The following is a 19,540-nucleotide window of genomic DNA, read 5'->3' on the forward strand; positions in this document are numbered from 1 at the left end:
TACTAAGCAAACAAAAAAAAGCACCCAAGGGTCAAGAACAACTGACAATTTGTACTAAAAGTAAGACGGAAAACTCCAAAAGAAAATTAAAGGGTTTCAGGGATAGAAATAAGACCTCTAGACCCTTATAGGTATTAAAGGAGCAATCCTGTACCGCCCTATTCATCATTTGGGCATCCTCGTATTCTCTATCGTAAGTAATCACCCATTGGGAATAGATGTATATATCCCGTAAGTTGGTATGGGCGAGATAGAGAAAGAAAAAAAAAAAACAGGGGATGGATGTTGCGACTACTGAATTTGCAGTGCAAATAGTGTTGTGAAAAAAGAAATATCTTGTGTGTGACAATTAAAATTGGAGAGAATGGGAGAAGAAACAATTTTAATGATGTCTCTCATTCGTCCAAATGTTAAAAACAGTGCAAAATAGCAGTATGTAACAAATATCTACTATATCTAGTATATGGTCGACATGTTTCAGCAGACTGATGGGCACAAGTGCACTGTGCCTTCATCAGGACCTGTAGATAGGTGTTTTATATAGCCACTGCAAAGTTAAGTGAATAAATCAAAAAAATATATAAATGAATCAAAACCATATCACCTGAATCACTAGGTGTAGTTTCTTTCCACCTACTGACGTAGGAATTTTGGTGGAGAAAGATATCCGTCATAAATGAAGAACAAAGAAAAGGAAAATACACAAAAAGACACATCATAGGTAACATATCAATCAATAGTATCCATCACGTCACCCATGTAGTGTATCCAACACTAATGTCCCCTGAGAATAATTCCCAGGGTAACTCATACCTCTTACCTAATGTGCAGGAGGAATTTGCCTCACCTCACCTGGCTGTGGCTCAGGTAGAAGCAGCACCGCGCTGAAAAGCAGAAAATATGTATAGACTTAACGAATGTCCCTACATCACATTCTGTACCTCATATATGCATGTTAAAAAAGAAAACACTGCTCTTTAGGACATGATTAGTTAGGCTGACAGGTTATGGCATATCAATGTCTGGAAGTGCCCATTCATCCTACGTGGCTCAAAGCCGCGTTCAGTATATTAATGTTTGAGTAGAACACAAAATTAATGAAAAGCTAATATTGAAATGTGGGTTAGAATAGTTGGCGTCTAACAACGATGTCAAAAGGGTAAATCTCCGAAATGCCTGCAGAGATGTTGTTTAATTTGACTCGAGTTTCATAAATGCCATTCAATAATATGCAGTATCGTTTTCGAATGGCGTGATAGCCCATCTCCTTAATTAAGAGGAGGGCCCGAAACTCTTTGTCACTTAGAGAAATAACCGCCTGGTAATGTAGAAAAAAGGGACTAACTTCTACTGAGTCCAGACTCAGACTGTAACCAAAGCGGCACCATGTCAGTCAAGAGAGCGAAACTGCTCTCAAAGCAATCCAGTCCGAGGCTGTACCGCTAATCTGCCACTACATGCTAACCAGATTCAAGACTCTTTCCCTCTCTCCCACGGCCTACCTCTCCGTCGGTACTCCAGGCTTACATCCAAGCCCACACGGGGAGGTGGTCGGTAGGAGCCACGCCACCATCTTTAAACTTAGGAATCACGTATACGTGATGCGCAATAGCAAGGTCCCGTGACGGTACCAGAATCCTGGGAAAGTGAGTCCCATTGAGGCGCGTAGTTAGGGGTTAGAAAAGTCAACCCCAACCGATCGGTATATCAAATTGAAACCCACACAGTCTATGAAAAGCACCATTTTAATATGCCAACGTTTGGATAGAAAATTAGAGGCAGATAATCCCATGGTTTAAAAACCAACAGGTAAATGCTGAGTGATACAACCAGTGTCGTCATATATTTCATTATGCTTAAAATTATAAATAGGACAGCCAAACATTATGATAGTATGTGGTTTGAAGCTGTATGGCTCAAGACCGCTGTGCTGGCGGCTGGAAGGTGATCTAATCACAGAAAGGGGCACATCAAGTAGTCATGGGACATGTAGTCCCTACTTGTAAACAATGTCCCAATAGTTGTATCCGAGAGATAAACAACCAAATAAAAATAAGAGAAAAAATCTCCATCGAGACAGTGTAAATTAAGGACTGTAATGTAACAGAAGGGGTCATCATATTTTTATCAATACATGGTGTGCCGAATTAGTGAACCATAGCACAGATGTTATTTAGAATTGTAATATTCAGAAAGGCCATTGGCAGTGTAAAAATGCACTTGTTTCTAACAGTAAAGAGTGCAGCAAGGAATGTCAAAACTATATCAGGACTTTTCATGAATGGAAAAAGATGTTAACAGTGAGCAACACAACTGGTCACTTCTTGGAGAAACAAGGACATCCAAGGTATATCTTCATTAAGGCCAGTCTTATCAGTGCCAAGCTTATATACCCACTTCTGTTCTTTAATTAGTAGGTATTTGCTTATGTCAGCTGTATGTTCTGGGATAAATGGTTGTTCAACCACTGTCCATCTGAAATCAGTAGGGCCATGTTTTGCATCTAGGACATGGCTGGTCAGTCTAGTGGCTTGCATACCGCAGCGTATTGTGCTCTTATGCTCTGAGATCCGAACCTTGATATTTCGCGTCGTCATGGCAATATATTTCAAATGGCATGGGCAGGTGATCATGTAGATTAGATGTTCACTATTACAGTTAGTAAATCTCCCTTGTTCCCACGGTCGATCTGTACCTATGTCAATGGAGATAAATCTTGAAGTCTCGGGGCAGGCCGCACAAGTGACACACGGGTGATGGCCCACCACTGCTGACAGATCCCATAGTGTACCAACTGCTCTTGACGTTTTGGTTTTTGGTCGGGAATGGACCAATTTATCTTTGAGAACGGGCCCGCGTTTAAAAGCAAAAAGAGGAGGCAGCAGTGTATCTGTAACTGTATTCAAAATTGACCAATGTCTCTTAACATTTTTTTGTATTTGATTAGACCTGGTGTTATAGGTGTTGACAAAGGTAATTCTTCGAGTCTTCTCTTTCATTGGTGTTGGTTCCAAGAGTGCTTCTCTGTTGTTGTTTGCAGCTCGTTTGAGTGATTGGCGCACCAATTTCTTAGGATAGTGTTTAGCTTGTAGTTGTTTCTCCAGGTTGTGTGCATGTTCTACAAAGGATTCTCTTGTGGAACTTCTCCTTTGAATCCGCAGGAACTGCCCATAGGGTAAGTTGTTCTTGAGAGCCCTTGGATGACAGCTATCAAAGCGAAGTAGGAAATTGCGTGCCATTGGCTTCTTATAAAGTTGTGAAGCTAATCCGCTGGGTGTCACGGTAATCAGCAAGTCCAAAAACGCCAGTCTGTTACGGTCATACTCCACTGTGAAGCGCAGAAATTGGTTCCTGGTGTTTAACCACTACAGCAACACGAAGAGATCTTTAGTATTGCCTCGCCAAAAAACGAAAATATCGTCGATGTAGCGCTTCCAGGTGCGTATCGAATCACGGTGTGGATTAGTGGATGTCAGGACATGCTCCTGTTCAAAATGATGAACATAAAGGTTCGCCAAGCTGGGAGCGAAAACTCTTCCCATGCTGGTCCCTGACGTCTGGAGGTATATGGTATCCTCAAAACTAAAGAAATTCTCTTTCATCGCAAGAGATGCGCAGGCCATAATAAAGCTCACAGGAGTGATAGAGACAAAACTCCTCTCAAGCAGTAGAGAGGCTATGACTTCAAGTGTCTCGTCCTGGGGAAATCGACATATACAGCGATTCTACATCGAAAGACACCAGGAGATCACTAGTGGTGTCAAATTCAAAATCAGGAAGTATCCGTAAGACATCCTTTGTGTCCTGGAGGAACGTCGGCATCTCTTTTACCACTGGACGTATGAAGTGATCTGCGAACGTAGACAATGGTTCAAGAATCGATCCGATCCCGGATAGGATCGCACAGCCAGGTGGAGGCCTCTGGACTTTGGGCAGGATATAAAAGTAAGGCATGGTAGGGTGTGCAGTGCATAGAAAGCCCGCCTCTTCTGCCGTTATCCAGCCTCCCGATAGAGCTTTCTCAACCATATGGCCAATGATATTATCAAGCCTAGCAGTTGGATCTTCCGTGAGTAGTCTATATGATTGTTCTGACATGGCTTTTGGCTCTATTTCGGAGTGATGATGACTTTAAGCTTGCTAACATCTATAATCTGTATTCTTACCTTGTGTTGGCCCTTTTAAGCTCTTTTTCCAGACCTAGAAAAGGATAGCTGCTTTATATGATGATAGATCCCTTATTCTTGACTCTAATCCATCTATTGCCTATTGGCTTTGACATAATTATGTGTCCTTTGTAGTCCTGACTTTATATTACATATTGGTATGGTTTGTGTAGGTACTCTGACAGAGCTAAGGGTTATTTCATCCTTCTCAGGCCTTCAAGGCCCAGAACTAGAGAGACTCCATTTTGCTTTCTATCCCTGCAGAGCTGAGATGCTTGCAGGGTAAAGGTAATGTTTATAGTTAAAGCTGTTGTCCACTTGGAGAGAACCGGTCTGGGCCAGCCCTTATCGGTAGGCTGTATTATTCTCTGTGTGGAAGACACCACAAAAGGCCGGCCGGCTGGGTGTGTGTCCTTGGCGCGGAGTGGTGCAGAGGTCTGATGGGCGGCGGCTGATGGCTGGAACTTTCCATGAGGAAACAGCATTCCATATTAGTGAAGTGCAGAGGCGGAGTCAGTTAGTTGAGTTGGAGGAGCAGAAAGTGTTCGAGCTGGAAAGAGTTTGAGCTGGAAGCAGTTGAGTTGGATTAAAGCAGAGGAGAGGAGTGGAGTTGCAGAAGGAGTGGAGAATCAGAAAGAGTTTGAGTTGAATTGGAGCAGAGGAGAGGAGTGCAGTTGCAGGAGGAGAAGAGACAGAAGATGCTTGGAACAGAGAGAAGACAGACAGACAGTCAGTGAGCTGGAACTGAAGGAAGCAGTCAGAAGCAGTTACTTATCAGGAGGAGTTGTGAATAGCTGGAGTCTGAAGTAATGCCTTTTGGAAGAGACTGAAGTTATATCGTGGATTAATCAGTGGGAGCAGCTGGAATGAATTGGACATTGGCATGGAGACAATCAGACAGAGTGGCGAAGCTAGTGGAGCGAACGGTTATCAGAGCGGCAGAAACAATTAGACTGAAGTTGGAAGGTGGAGAGAGTTCATGGGGGAGAGGAATCCAGAGCAGAGTGATCAGCGCAGATGTGTGTCCAAGAGTGCAGGAGAGGATCTAAGACGAGCTAAGGCACAGACGAGAGAGGAGCCCAGATGACAGCTAGAGCAAGACCCCACACTCCCTAGGTGATATTGTTCTTTAATCTTTATATATTAACCTTGTCCCTGTTATATGTCTAATCCTTTTTCTTTCAGTGGTGTGCAGTCTATTTACAGTTCCTGTTAGTTACAGAGACCCCGCAGATCTGTGTATGTGTTTATTCCCATTTTATTGTTATTGTAATAAAGATACCCCAGTTCTTAGTGAACCAGTGTGCATGTGTTGTCCTTATGATAGAGCTAACCTTTCTCAAAAGGAAATAGGAGCGCTTAAATCAGGGAATAACTTTTGCATACAGTGTGTGTCTCTTGTTCTTAAAGTGCAGGTAACCTTTCCTTCTAGTCAGGTGTTACAGCCAGAACAGATGCTGCCCCTGATCAGGTAAGTAGCCACTGAATAATTAGGGAGAGAGAGGAGCCCTTGAGCTAAGAGAATAGATATACACTAAGTAATTCGGCCATTCCATAATATTATTGTAGTAGTGAACCTTTAGTGAATAGTGAGAGAAACTTCCCAACATAGAGAGAGAGAGAGCTGAAGGTATTCATAGGAAAGTGATCGTCGTTGGTAAGCGGCGTTAAAGAGTGCATCAGGTGGAAGCCTGATGTGTAGGTCCACCGGATTGTGGATCGGGCTGTGAGTTAGAGAACACTGGGGGGGACACCAGTGCTTAGGTCCGCCGGATTGCCAATCGGGCTGAGAGTTAGAGAACACTGGGGGGGGACACCAGTGCTTAGGTCCACCGGATTGTGGACCAGGCTGTGAGGAAGAGAGCACTAGGGCTGCAGACCGGTGTGTAGGCACGCAGGATTGCGGAGGTGCCGAGCGAGCACTGACTGTGGTCAGTGTGTAATGGTAAATAATCAGAACTGCCCCAGGGTAGATTAGTCTGGACCCATGTGGTCGCGAGACTATGAGGTATGAGTGTGGTGTAGGGCATGGACGTCCTTAGTAATCAGTGAGTATTCCTAGTAATCCCTATAGATTTAGTGATGTTTTTGATGATATGAGCTTGTATATTGCGAGTTCCCCATCCTCAGGTAGGTACCCAGGTGCCTGGACAGATGGGTCCTAAGGAGGGAGGTGGTTACGTTCCGGCTAGGTTGGAGGTGCTCTGAGGAGCTGATCCTATCTGGTTCGAGAATCCGGTCGTTACATCTGGCGTAGTCGGCAGCTTCGCACATGTTGCACAGAGGTGGGAGCCCTGGTCATGTATTTGGACTTAAAACCCCTTTAAATTTGACATCTGGGAACAGTCTGTGACTTGCACGGTGAGGTGTAGTGCCTGACCTATGGACTTGAACAGTTTGAGTGTAAGGAGATTGCAGTACATCATGGCATTTGACTTATGCAGGGTGGAAGAAATGCTTTTCATCTTGGTGTTTGAACTTTCAGGCTTGAATGGTGACATTAGATGAGGGAGCCAATTCCATCTTGGTGATGATGCAATTGTACATATGTGTGTGAAAAATGCTTTTAAATTGCCCATTAACTTGCTTGCTGCATTTGCTTATGCTGTGCAATGTGCAATGTATTCAATGTAATATGACTTGTGGAGTTCCTTGTAAATAGCGCCATGTAAATATGGCTTATGATGAGCATGTTCTCATTTTGACTTGCTGTGTTCCTTGTGAATTGCGCCTTGTATATATGCCTTGTGAACAGCATGTCATTTTTTGGACTTGTTGACTTTCTTGTAAATATGGTTTTGTGAATAGCGCCATGTGGTTATGGCTTGTTCAGAGCATGCTATTGTTCCGTTAGGCAGGAGAGAGCTGTATCTCTTTCAAATGCTTGGAGAAATTGTTTTGTAGATGTGCGCGCGTGTTATTTGAAAACGTGGAGAGATAAGTTCTTGAATTGCCCATGTACTGCAGACATTGGGGAATGATTGTGTTTGAGCTGCCAAAGGGTTAATATCTTGAATTGAGACGGCAGTACTTATTTTAACATGCTGTTTAACATGCATGGTTATGTGAGCTGACACTAAAAGTCAGTGATTGTTTAGATGGATGGTGGTTTGATTTGACTTTCATTGGTTGCTGGGTCCGCCTATGTGCTTTGTCAGCTTGCTGACAGAATGGTAACATCTTTCATGGAAAGAAAAGAGCAGTGTTCATTTAACATTCTATTTGAAATGCGTCCACGAATTTGTGTGGGTTTTCCTTTGAACACATGATTTAATGTGTCTGACTCGGAGGTCGCTAAGTGATAAATCAACCAGTCGTATTGAGATAAGGGTTTGCACGGAGGGTGCTTTAACGGTTGTGAAGAGAAGAAAATATAAAACAGACCCATCATAGAATGTGCTTTTAATTAGTGAAATGCAACCGTGTGCTTTTAAAACAAAAAATGTTCTAGAAATTATAAATGTTTATTTTACCTAATGCAAGCTGCCCTTTAGAATAGCGTGTGAAAGTTAACCCACTCAGTTAAAAAAAAAATGGCTATCTGCAAATATACATCTGGCCCTTTTAATAGGTAGAGTAGAAAAGCTTGCCCACTAAATTATGTATTCTTGGTTATGCAATGCAAAATTACATGTTGCCCCTTGTTTAATTTGATGGTGTTTCACATGTTATTGAAGAAAAAATGATGAAATGTGTCTGCATGCAATGTTGTTCTAATATTTTTTCCCTTTCAGCAAGTAGCAGTACTTTATGATAGAATTATTTTAAAATGCTAGCATGTGACTGTTACAGAAAAATTTGTTTTTTACCACATTTAAATCTGCTTCAGTTAGTTAGAAAATAATGGTCAGTGTTTCTGGCCTGGGAACGGCTGTATGTTTTCAGTTTGAAGGCATTTGCTTTGACCTTGGCTGATATGAGCCCGGCATCTGTTCGCGGCTCAGGTTTTGAAAGGGTGGAGGCTCCCTGAGAGCAGAGAAAGCCAGCTTGTTATTCTTGGCTATGTTACAATTTCTTTCCGCAGAGAAATGTTTATATAAGGGGGGGGGGGGGGGGGGTCAAGTCGCTCTTCCTTGCTGTCGGCGCAGACAGCTTCATTGACTTCAGATAAGGGATGCTTGCACATGCAGAATAATTGGCAGACGCTTGGCCCTTGGAGTTAGATAAATACAGTAGGCCCAGTGAGCTTCCCTGACTAGAGATTAGAGATGCTTATACAGAATAATTGGCAGTAGCTTTGCTCCTGCAATGAGATCAGCATTTGGCAGTGATTCAAAATTACATCGCACTGTAGCCCGGCTCCTGCTTATTATGGTTGGAGCTGATTCAAAACTCTGAGCGCGAACATCTTTCTGGAGGGAGGGGCTGTTCTCAGATGAGTAAGGAGTAGCTAGGCCCCAGCCCTTCTGGCTGTGTATGACAAAATTAGATTTTGCCCAAACAAATTTAAAGAATATGATTTATATAGAATGTTTAAATCATTCCTTGGATTTAGAAGAATTCTTTTCATGAATTAGGAGGTTTCTTTCGAAAATAAAAAGCACTTGGGGTGCTTTTTAAATGGAAAATGTATTTTTGCAAGATTGATGATGCGTGTTTCTTGTTTCAGATGGCTTTATCGTGTGGGGGCCCTGGATGAGTGTCATTTTCTTATTTTGGAGTGCTGTGTTTGTTTTTGTTTGTTGTTTTCGGAATGATTGTCCCCAACCCCCAAAATCCCCGAGGCTGAATCCAGGATTAGAAGCAGACGTACCAGGCTGAATCCAGGATTAGAAGCAGATGTACCAGGTTGACCAGACTGGAGGGGGTGCGTCCTTGGCACCGGATACAGATGAAGATGGAGAATCATGGCCTTTGCAAATAAACTTTTCCTAAGAAGAGACCAACTATAAATTGACAGTTGACTGCCTCAGCAGTCAGGCTTAAATTTCAGATACTCAATTTTTGAAAAAATGTTCATTGACCTGAAATGTAATTCCTTGGCCTGCATTCTTGAGCCTTGCATTTTTTCCCATGTTTCTATTTCAGATGGACATTATGCCACTTTTGCAGTTACCATATACAGGCCCCACTTGAAAAAATAATCTCACAGTCATGTTCATGTTTTTGATGTTTATGCAGTGCCACATGAATGAAATGGTTCATATATATTTTGCTTTTAGTATGCTATGCGATTTCATTATTGATACACTTGTTTATCTTTCATCTATTTCATAGTTTTCCTGTTTTCTGCAAAACAGTCTGGTCACTGGAATGATGTTTTAAATGATGGTGCACACATGTGTTCCACAGCGTGTTACAGAGAGGAACTAGGTGCAAACTGTTTCCTGATTTCGATGATTTGTGACCTTTACCTATTGCCTTTGGCATGGTTCAAATTTAAGTCTATGATCTTTTAGAAAAAATGTATACACCACACTTAGATAACTTTCTTTGATTTATTGCTTGATATGCATAGTGCTACACCAGCTATTTTGTAGGAATGGGGTTATCCTTATTTTCCTGTTATTACACTTTTACTTTGATTCATCAACTCTTAATTAGAACAGAGGGATTAGTTCCAAGGGTGGTCACCCTAGACTTTAAGTTGTCCTGGGAGGTGTGTCTTTTAGTCAGGTTATGTCCTACATCTATTAGTATTGTTTGCCCAGACCTTGAGGACCCTTTGTCATGTTTATTTGTCAGATTTTACCAAATCCTTTCTTAAGTTGACCGAAGTAGGTAGGCCTCATTTAGGCCCCTTGTTGTTTTCATTCCACAAACATGTCCCTACATTAATAGATGTCATGAGTTATCATTAGAAGTTGAGGCACATTTAGTTCTTAAGTTGACCGAAGTAGGTAGGCCCCATTTAGGCCCTTTGTTGTTTTCATTTCACAAACATGGCCCTACGCCAATGGAATTCATCAATTATTAGAAGTTGAGGCACATTTAGTTCAAGGGTGCTTTGGTTAGTTTCTGTTGTTATCAGATCAATCTTAGTTACATTTCAGCGTTCAGGTCAAGGGTGCTTGGATTTGTTTTCAGTTGGTTGTTAGATTTACATTCCCTACATCAAGTTTTAGGTGGAATTTCCTTAAGTTGTCATTTATTTTAGAGAGTCTTTTGGTGTTTGGTTTTGTTGATAGATTATGTTGATGTTTGTTTATTAGTTTGTTGTTGTTTATAGATGTTCACAAGATAAAGTCAAGGGTGGAATGTTCTGACATGGCTTTTGGCTCTATTTCGGAGTGATGATGACTTTAAGCTTGCTAACATCTATAATCTGTATTCTTACCTTGTGTTGGCCCTTTTTAGCCCTTTTTTCCAGACCTAGAAGAGGATAGCTGCTTAATATGATGATAGATCCCTTATTCTTGACTCTAATCCAACTATTGCCTATTGGCTTTGACATAATTATGTGTCCTTTGTAGTTCTGACTTTATATTACATATTGGTATGGTTTGTGTAGGTACTCTGACAGAGCTAAGGGTTATTTCATCCTTCTCAGGCCTACAAGGCCCAGAACTAGAGAGACTCCATTTTGCTTTCTATCCCTGCAGAGCTGAGATGCTTGCAGGGTAAAGGTAATGTTTATAGTTAAAGCTGTTGTCCACTTGGAGAGAACCGGTCTGGGTGAGCCCTTATCGGTAGGCTGTACTATTCTCTGTGTGGAAGACACCACAAAAGGCCGGCCGGCTGGGTGTGTGTCCTTGGCGCGGAGTGGTGCAGAGGTCTGATGGGCGGCGGGCTGATGGCTGGAACTTTCCATGAGGAAACAGCATTCCATATTAGTGAAGTGCAGAGGCGGAGTCAGTTAGTTGAGTTGGAGGAGCAGAAAGAGTTCGAGCTGGAAAGAGTTTGAGCTGGAAGAGTTGAGTTGGATTGAAGCAGAGGAGAGGAGTGGAGTTGCAGAAGGAGTGGAGAATCAGAAAGAGTTGGAGTTGAATTGGAGCAGAGGAGAGGAGTGCAGTTGCAGGAGGAGAAGAGACAGAAGATGCTTGGAACAGAGAGAAGACAGACAGACAGTCAGTTAGCTGGAACTGAAGGAAGCAGTCAGAAGCAGTTACTTATCAGGAGGAGTTGTGAATAGCTGGAGTCTGAAGTAATGCCTTTTGGAAGAGACTGAAGTTATATCGTGGATTAATCAGTGGAGCAGCTGGAGTGAATTGGACATTGGCATGGAGACAATCAGACAGAGTGACGAAGCTAGTGGAGCGAATGGTTATCAGAGCGGCAGAAACAATTAGACTGAAGTTGGAAGGTGGAGAGAGTTCGTGGGGGAGAGGAATCCAGTGCAGAGTGATCAGCGCAGATGTGTGTCCAAGAGTGCAGGGGAGGATCTAAGACGAGCTAAGGCACAGACGAGAGAGGAGCCCAGATGACAGCTAGAGCAAGACCCCACACTCCCTAGGTGATATTGTTCTTTAATCTTTATATATTAACCTTGTCCCTGTTATATGTCTAATCCTTTTTCTTTCAGTGGTGTGCAGTCTATTTACAGTTCCTGTTAGTTACAGAGACCCCGCAGATCTGTGTATGTGTTTATTCCCATTTTATTGTTATTGTAATAAAGATACCCCAGTTCTTAGTGAACCAGTGTGCATGTGTTGTCCTTATGATAGAGCTAACCTTTCTCAAAAGGAAATAGGAGCGCTTAAATCAGGGAATAACTTTTGCATACAGTGTGTGTCTCTTGTTCTTAAAGCGCAGGTAACCTTTCCTTCTAGTCAGGTGTTGCAGCCAGAACAGATGCAGCAGTTACAATGATCCCCTGTCTTGTAGTTGCCGAAGGCATTTATCGCGATATGTTGTTGTATCTAGGAGAACAATTGCGCCCCCTTTGTCAGCTGGCTTAATGGTTAATAAATCTTCATTCATTAAGGCTCCTAGTGTAGTTTGTTCTGTTTTTGGAAGGTTCATGAAAGCATGTTCGTCTTCAAAATGAAGCCTAGAGATGTCATTTTCCACAGCCTGTTCAAAAGCCAGAACCTTAGCTGGTAGGCCTATCTGTGGAGGATTAAAGGTTGAAGGTTTCTTAAGACCAGTGTTCTTATTGACTGTTTCTATCATCTCCTGTGTATCCTTCGAGAAGAAGAAGTGTAACCTGATCTTCCGAAAGAATTTGGCCAGTTCTATCCGTGCCTGGAAGGGATCGCATTTATGTGTAGACACAAATCCCAACCCCTTATTGAGAACAGCTTCCTCAACATTCCTAAACGAGATATAGCCAGGTACTGGGGAAGACCCAAACCTCTGACACTGAAGGAGTGGCGGTTGGGTATGGATATGTATATAGGAGGTGAAAAATGGTCTATAAAGCAAGGGGATGCCCGTGGAAATTTCAGGAAATCTGGCAACCATGGCTGAACTATTACAATCTAGAAATGGAAGAAGACGGGAGAGAGGCAGAAGCCAACATCTGAAACAGGGTGGGGTGGGGGGTTCGCTCTCCTAGGCCTACACTTCACTAAGAGATCTGTGAGAAATCCCATACTGGGCGGAGGAACTGCTGCCGGGGTCATAAGGGGGAATTGTACTCCTGCTACAATTGTATCTTTACCATATGAAATCTGTGTTTCCTGTAACAGATGGACGCTGACCGAGATATATCTGCTTAACTGTTTTGATGTCTTATTAAAAATCAATAACAATATACATATTTTTTTTAAACAAGTAATGGACATGAGAAAATTTATATATTATGACTGATTATAATTTTCATACTACACAATTAACACTTCTTGTTAGCATACAGACATACCAGTTGTTGCTTGTTGTTGGTGGTGAACTTGTCCTTTGATGTTTACTTTTTGCAGGTATAGGGACTTCTCCCCCAGCTGAGGGATTCACTCTGACTGTATGAGAAAATGTATATTAACATTTGTTTTTAAAAAGGGGTACATTTTAGTTTAGGAATAAACATATATATGATGGAAAAGAAACAATGCAGGTCTGATGGAAACACAAACAAGGATAAACGCTTGCATCTTTAATTCTTGATAGATCAACTCACAGCTAGCACATTTACAAATTTTACATATGATAAGAGGGGCATTTTTTATGGTTTAAAAAAAGAATACTGGGACTTGTAGTGTGATAAAGACAAAAAAGTTAAAGAAATATACCAGTATTCACAATAAGCTTAAGATCCAACATGGTGTGGCTTGCACAGTCACACATGACACAAAGAAATATAGTTGTTACATAAATTATGAATGTTCTTTTTTAATGTTTTACTTGGCACCACATTGGGGTCGTCTGTAACCAACAGCCCATGTTGCAGGTGGGGCTGCATAGTGAAGAGAACGACCTTCTCAAGAGAGGTGAGATGGAAACGGGATCCTGTTTACAGAAGTAGGCCAAGAAATAGTACTCTAAGGATATATTTGCAAACTGCATTTTAACATGAGCAAATCTGCATGTGTAGATCTGCTCATGCGAAAATCTGAGTGTTTACAAGTGTACTTTCCCTCCAACCACTTTTTTCCCCAACCTTGGAAGAACATTCACATCTGCCATTGTCAGGACCAAATTTCCAACCTTTCTCAGTATGGGAAAAGATTAAAGAAGAGTTGGTGAAAACCCTTACATGCAAATTAGTAGGTTTGCACAGACTCAAAAGGGCATTCCAACCCTGGAACTATTGCTTACCACTACTCAGCCCCAGTATAGTGGAGAGGTGTGGCTAACTGGTTAGAGGAGGCAGACCTGGAAGCAGAGGTCAGCCCGGGACCAGGGTTCAATTCCCGGCTCGGCGGGGTCTTGAGTCCTAAAATGTTCATGGACTCGACAATTCTCGCTCCGGTGTCTACTCGATTCACGGGTTCACACTCTGCGACTCTGGGCAATAGCTTGCTTAATCTCCACAACGGCCCCTCGCGGCGGGATGCCTGGCTTTCACCTTGCGGATACCCTGCCGGGGTTATCTCACAGGGGAATACCAGGACGGGTTCCCTAAGCAAGCGCTTAGAAACCGCTCGGTGATTTGCGCTATATAAATTCCTGTACATTTACATTTACATTTAGTTTACATTTAGTTTACATTTAGTATGTAGATCTGCTGAAATGTGGCATGGCTAATATTCAAGCTCTACTATGATATGAGCCCTGGCATAATCAGAGAGGCTATATCAAAGTTCTTACATAATGAGATTGCTGCCATAATTTGTCACTGCATTACAGGGTACAAAAGGAACAAATGGATTTATTTACAGAACAAGCAGATTTATGAAGCAACCTGCCCTGACAAGCAGGTATTTTATTAAATTCAACACCCCTGGGTTTGTGTCTGTACCTTGTCTTTCTGTGAGGCTTCTATTTTTGTACAGCTCAGTTTGTTTTTCTGTAATACGCATCTTTCCCTGCCCTTCCTTCGGTTTCCTGTACAGACCTCTTCTGGACTTAATATTGATACTCTTTCTGTGCATCTTGTGCAGTTGTTCAAACATCATTATATACACTACTTTTCTTTTAGATGCACTTCTTTTCCCTTTCTGTGTAATTCATTTTCTTCTTTACAGACATCACTCTACGTTTTCTGTAACACTTAAGCTATACCTTCACTCACTGTTCTCTTCCTTAAGAGCAATTCCAGCATACATGGATGTTGGTTATGCCCATGTGTTCTTTGCTTTATATCTTTCTTTAGCCACATGATGCAGGCTGAGCGGGGGATCGAGTGGTCAAAGTGTGAAAGGGAGGCTGAAAATAGTGAATACCAGTAGGTGCTTGACTTCATGTGTGTAATACATGCAGGTTGTGACAAGCTCTGCCTTCACACTCCAGCATTTATGACAGCTGTAAAAGGGGCATTGTGAGGTAGCATTAGATTAACAGTGTTTGGCAGTAACAAAAGTTAGTTATATAGAAATTAAAACAAAGTGCTTAAAGGAATCAACTGTTTCATAAACATTGATTAATGTGGGACAAGCATACCATGTCCAACATAGAAGCAAAATTAATTGCTCAACACAGGGCTTGGAATGCCAACAATAATTATTTTATCTGCATTTAGTTTTCCCCTTATCAAAAACATCAATATAAAACAATAAAGAAGCACAGACTTATGTCACCAGAAAAGGAAGAAATTCAGAATTTAACGTCATATGCCAGGGCACGCAGGTAGAAGGCAGATATTCGAGGGAGGAAGCATCAGACTTGCCAACTTGCGCAAAAGGAAAGGGCGGGGCTTCCGAGGAGGTGTTACCATATGCAGAGCCCAACCCAGAAAACTTCAAATTCACAGATGTCAACGTTCAGCAACAAAAAAAAAAACACAAAACAATGGTTCTGAAGCTGCTACCGATGTCCTGGGGAAGTTTCACATTACACCCCTAGAAAACTGCTCTTTGAAGGGACTTACAGGTAATTATGCGCACACTATGATATTGGCTTCTCACCAGGTGAAGTGAGCTGATATTGTGTGGCAAACATTGGCACCATGAGAGTTGGAAGGTCTAAAGAAGCACAAGATGGAGATAGCAAAAAAACATATGCCCTCCCATGGAATGCTGAAAGAGAAAAAATAATTGTTCCACGAATACGAGCAGTGGAAAGATACAAGTCAATCAGTAAAATTTTTATTTCGAATTAAAATCATAAAAGATAATACAATAGTGCATAGAGGTGAGGATATATAAAATATAAACATATTTGGACATAAAAGTAGCTTAAACACATCATGATCAGTCCTCCTTAATAAAAGTCATAGTTATATGATAAATAGCAAAAAAAAAACTGATGAAATAAACTCCGGCAAAACTGCCACCTAAGATGACCAAATTTCCATGATTCAGCATACAAATCAATTTAAGTTCATTCTGTGTTAATACAGTAATGTGCAAGGTGCAGTGTGCAATTGCCGAAGACTAGGGAGCATGAAACATTTACCCAAGGCTCCTCTCTTAAAAACAAATCACCCACACCCACCCAGCACAAGTACTTAGCGACAGCGATCACTATGGACTCTTTAGTAGATGTTTTTAGGATCCTACGTGCCTCCCTACTCGACCTGGTGCCCAAGTTTAGACAAAGGTTTTAACCATCTGGACCTAGGATTTCTATAGGGTGGGCAAACAAACGGAATATGTGCCAGTGATTCGTTATAGTTGGGACAAAATGAACATTTGCTACTAGTCGAGCTACACCATTTGCTAGTAAATACATTAGTCGAAAGTGAGCCCATCCTAAACTGCTGGTACAGTTTCCTATCTTTGGGGGTGGTAATTAGATCCTAGTACCCTTCGAATTTCCACTTCATGCTTTATCTCAAGGAAATCTCTGGATAGTGAGGGACCAGTTAGGGCAGCAAACCACTTCATAACTAGCGAGTTCCAGTACGCTGCTTTGAAATCACTCTTTGCTGGAAATACACTGTTGACGGGGATGCCCATAAATAACTAATTCCCATCTCACAAAGAGTGGCTTTTACTCACCTTAGCCACGGAATTTTGCTTATACCGTCAGCCTCCCTAACTTCTAAAAGAGCCTGGGCATAGTGGGAAAGCTCTGGGGTAACCCAGAGCCTTCTCTAGTATGCCACTGGCCTAAAGTGTGCCACATCCTCAATTGAGTAGCTACCCAAATCTAGAAATAAGGGTAATAGCAGGGTGGACTGTGGGAGGCCAATTAATGACCTCAAAAATGTATTTTGAGCTTTCACTAGGGGGTCTAAGTTGGCATAACCCCACAGTTCAGCCCCATACAAAATCGAAGCACTAATTTTTGAGGAATATATTTTTAGTGCAGGAGCAATTGGTTTGGTGTATGATGATCACTGCTCCTTCAGCAAGGCACCTGAGAGTTGTGCGTGCTTGACCTTGACAGAGAGCAAATCTATCTGAGGCTTCAGCTAAGTTTGCTGCCTATAGTTATCCCCAGATAAGTAAAATTCTGCGTTTGTTCCACGATACCTTCCTTCTTTCCGACTCTATCCCTAATATTCCTATGTTTGTGTAGGACCATATATTTTGTTTTATCTACGTTCACTACAAGGTCATGGTCCTGACAGAACTCCTCGAATCTCACAAGGGCACACTGTAGGCCCTTTCGTGTCTTGGAGAGTACAAGGGTGTCATCTGCAAACATAAGCCACGGAATCTTCATCCCTGCTAAAGTGAGTGCATTCGTGGGATAATTCTGAAAGTACTGAACCACCCCATTAATGTATAAAGAGAGGAGAGTTGGTGCTAGAACGCACCCCTGTCGTACCCCCTTCTCTACAGAAAATGTTTGGGTGGTGCTCCCCTGCACATCCCATCTCACCTGCACATAGTTAGCATCATGTAACTTAACTAGAAAAGCCCGAATTTCTAATGGCATACCTAATTCCCAAAGAGTTCACCACATTTTAGTACGGGGTACAAGGTCAAACCGGACTTGAGGTCGACAAAGGCTGCATAAATTGTGCCTCCCCCTAGCACTACGGTACGCCAATAAATCGGAATGAACCTGAACACCTGATCAATAGTGCAGGTGCAAGAGCGGAAACCTGCCTGGAGTGGAGACAAGATGTCATATTCCTCAATCCAGGCCTGGATTCTGCTCAGAACCAACCTAGCCAAAACTTTTTGTATGCAATCAATAAGGCTTACATAAACACAAAATGTGGGTTTGCTATTCAATCTGCACATCTATTGACATTCTAAGTCTATAACAGAAATGTTTGAACTCCACTCAGTAGGAGGTGCTCAAAAATGGCCTCTTAACACCCACCCACTGGGGTGTAAATCAATCTATAGACGTAAAAGATCCAGACCAAATATTAAGCACACTGCACCAGAGCACACTCAATCATTATATCTATAATCCAATCAAAACGTATTTCAAATGATAGAGAATTGTATCAATAAGGCTTATCGGCCTATAGTTGCCTGGTTGAGAGCGATTCCCTTTCTTGTAGATATTTCTGCTCCTGACCAAGTACCAGGCATGGGTGCTCCACTTGCTATGGCATTCACAAGGAGCTGAATATAAGATGCCCAGTTAGGTATATCATAAAGGAACAGATCCACAGGGATGCAGTCAGGCCCAGGCGCCCAGCCTCTTGGGACTGAGAGTAAGGCATTTTCCACCTCTTCCTTGGTAAAATGCAAGATGGAAATAGGAGGTGGCATATCAAAAGAATCTTGTACCTCCTCAGGGAGTGCAAACTGGGCTTTGAAGTGCGATACCCACTGGTATGGGGCTACATAATTCACTGGCATCCTACTAGGTGCACCACGGTATTGGACCGCCTTATATTCTGCCCTTGCCCTTCGTATATCATCCCTATTCTTTGACCTAATTGCCCTAGCTAGGGTTCTATAAGTATGCTCTGGGGGTTTACCATAGGAGCCCTCTCTTTACTGTGAGGAGGGTAACCAACCACATTAGTGGGTATTCTAGTTTCAGTTGCACTTGCTTGACTTGGTGCATTGGATCTCACTGGCACACCATCACTCACTAAAGGGGGTGAGGAAAAAAGATGCTGCTCAATTTTGGCCAGTCTCCTGTCTATACCAGACAGCTTTAATAGTAACGGGTCAAGCATGGCCGTAAATTTCTCTTTGAATTTAGTTAAGAGGACAGCTTAAAATTACTAGACACCTGTGTGTCAGTGGCCTTGGTTCTTACATCTCTAACACCCGGAATGCCTGGGGCTAAAACAACCTTGGGGCCACCTTCACTACCAGGGACTGTCACTTTCCGTTTTGCCATTTTACATGCCTGGTGCGTGGTTTTGGGCAAGCCACGCACCTTTCTTTTTTTGTTAGTGACTTCCCCACCTGAAACCTGTATAGACCTTTGATGGCGGCGGAGTACCTTTACTGGGGGTGTGGGCGATAATGATGGAATACTAGCTGCTACAGTATGGAGCTGGTGTTCTTGGGGGATGGAACTCACTAAAAGCGTACAGTCAATCAGTGTCCAACTCTGGTATGGGCAAAAGGGGAGGTGAGATAGCTTCAGAGGAGACTCTATATGGGTCTAAAGAGAGTCTCCTTTCTTTTAGCTCAATTTCATGGATTAGAACTAATACCGCCCGTGTCAGAAAGGCGTCCAGCGTGCCTGCAACTCCTGGCCCTCCTTACGCTTAACCTTGCTCATACTTTCAGAATGGTGACACTCAAAAGCACTACAGATAGATACTTACAGTCAAAAATAAATTGCTGATCAGTTTCTTGGGAGGCCGAAGAAAGGGGGGTGGCCCAGCCCTGTCTCGGACGGGCCCGCCCTTGCCCCAGCCGTGGTTACGGCTTCACTGCCTCAAGGACTGATATGGGATGTAGTCCCCATGGCGGCAGGACAATGGCGGCATTCGGCGGCGCTTGGTAACACGCAGCCCCAACAGGTCCCACGGAGGTCCAGCAGCGAAGGCCAACTGGTGGCAACAGGTACAGATGCAGCGAAAC

At 42.6% G+C, this 19,540-nt stretch overlaps 1 long non-coding RNA gene across 2 annotated transcripts in view; it reads right to left on the reverse strand.

The window, feature by feature from the left end:
* The window catches only part of LOC147707560 (uncharacterized), a 46,937-nt gene extending 33,933 nt beyond the window's left edge, over positions 1 to 13,004 (reverse strand). For both annotated transcript variants that reach the window (XR_015296464.1, XR_015296463.1), the window contains exons 1-2: positions 12,910 to 13,004; positions 821 to 884 (exon numbers count right to left, since the gene is read on the reverse strand). This is a non-coding gene — a long non-coding RNA (uncharacterized LOC147707560). The remainder of the gene's footprint in view (positions 1 to 820; positions 885 to 12,909) is intronic.
* Between the last annotated feature and the right edge of the window lie 6,536 nt (positions 13,005 to 19,540).

This window comes from Lissotriton vulgaris, chromosome 6, assembly GCF_964263255.1.
Source record: "Lissotriton vulgaris chromosome 6, aLisVul1.2, whole genome shotgun sequence".
Classification (NCBI taxonomy): Eukaryota; Metazoa; Chordata; class Amphibia; order Caudata; family Salamandridae; genus Lissotriton; species Lissotriton vulgaris.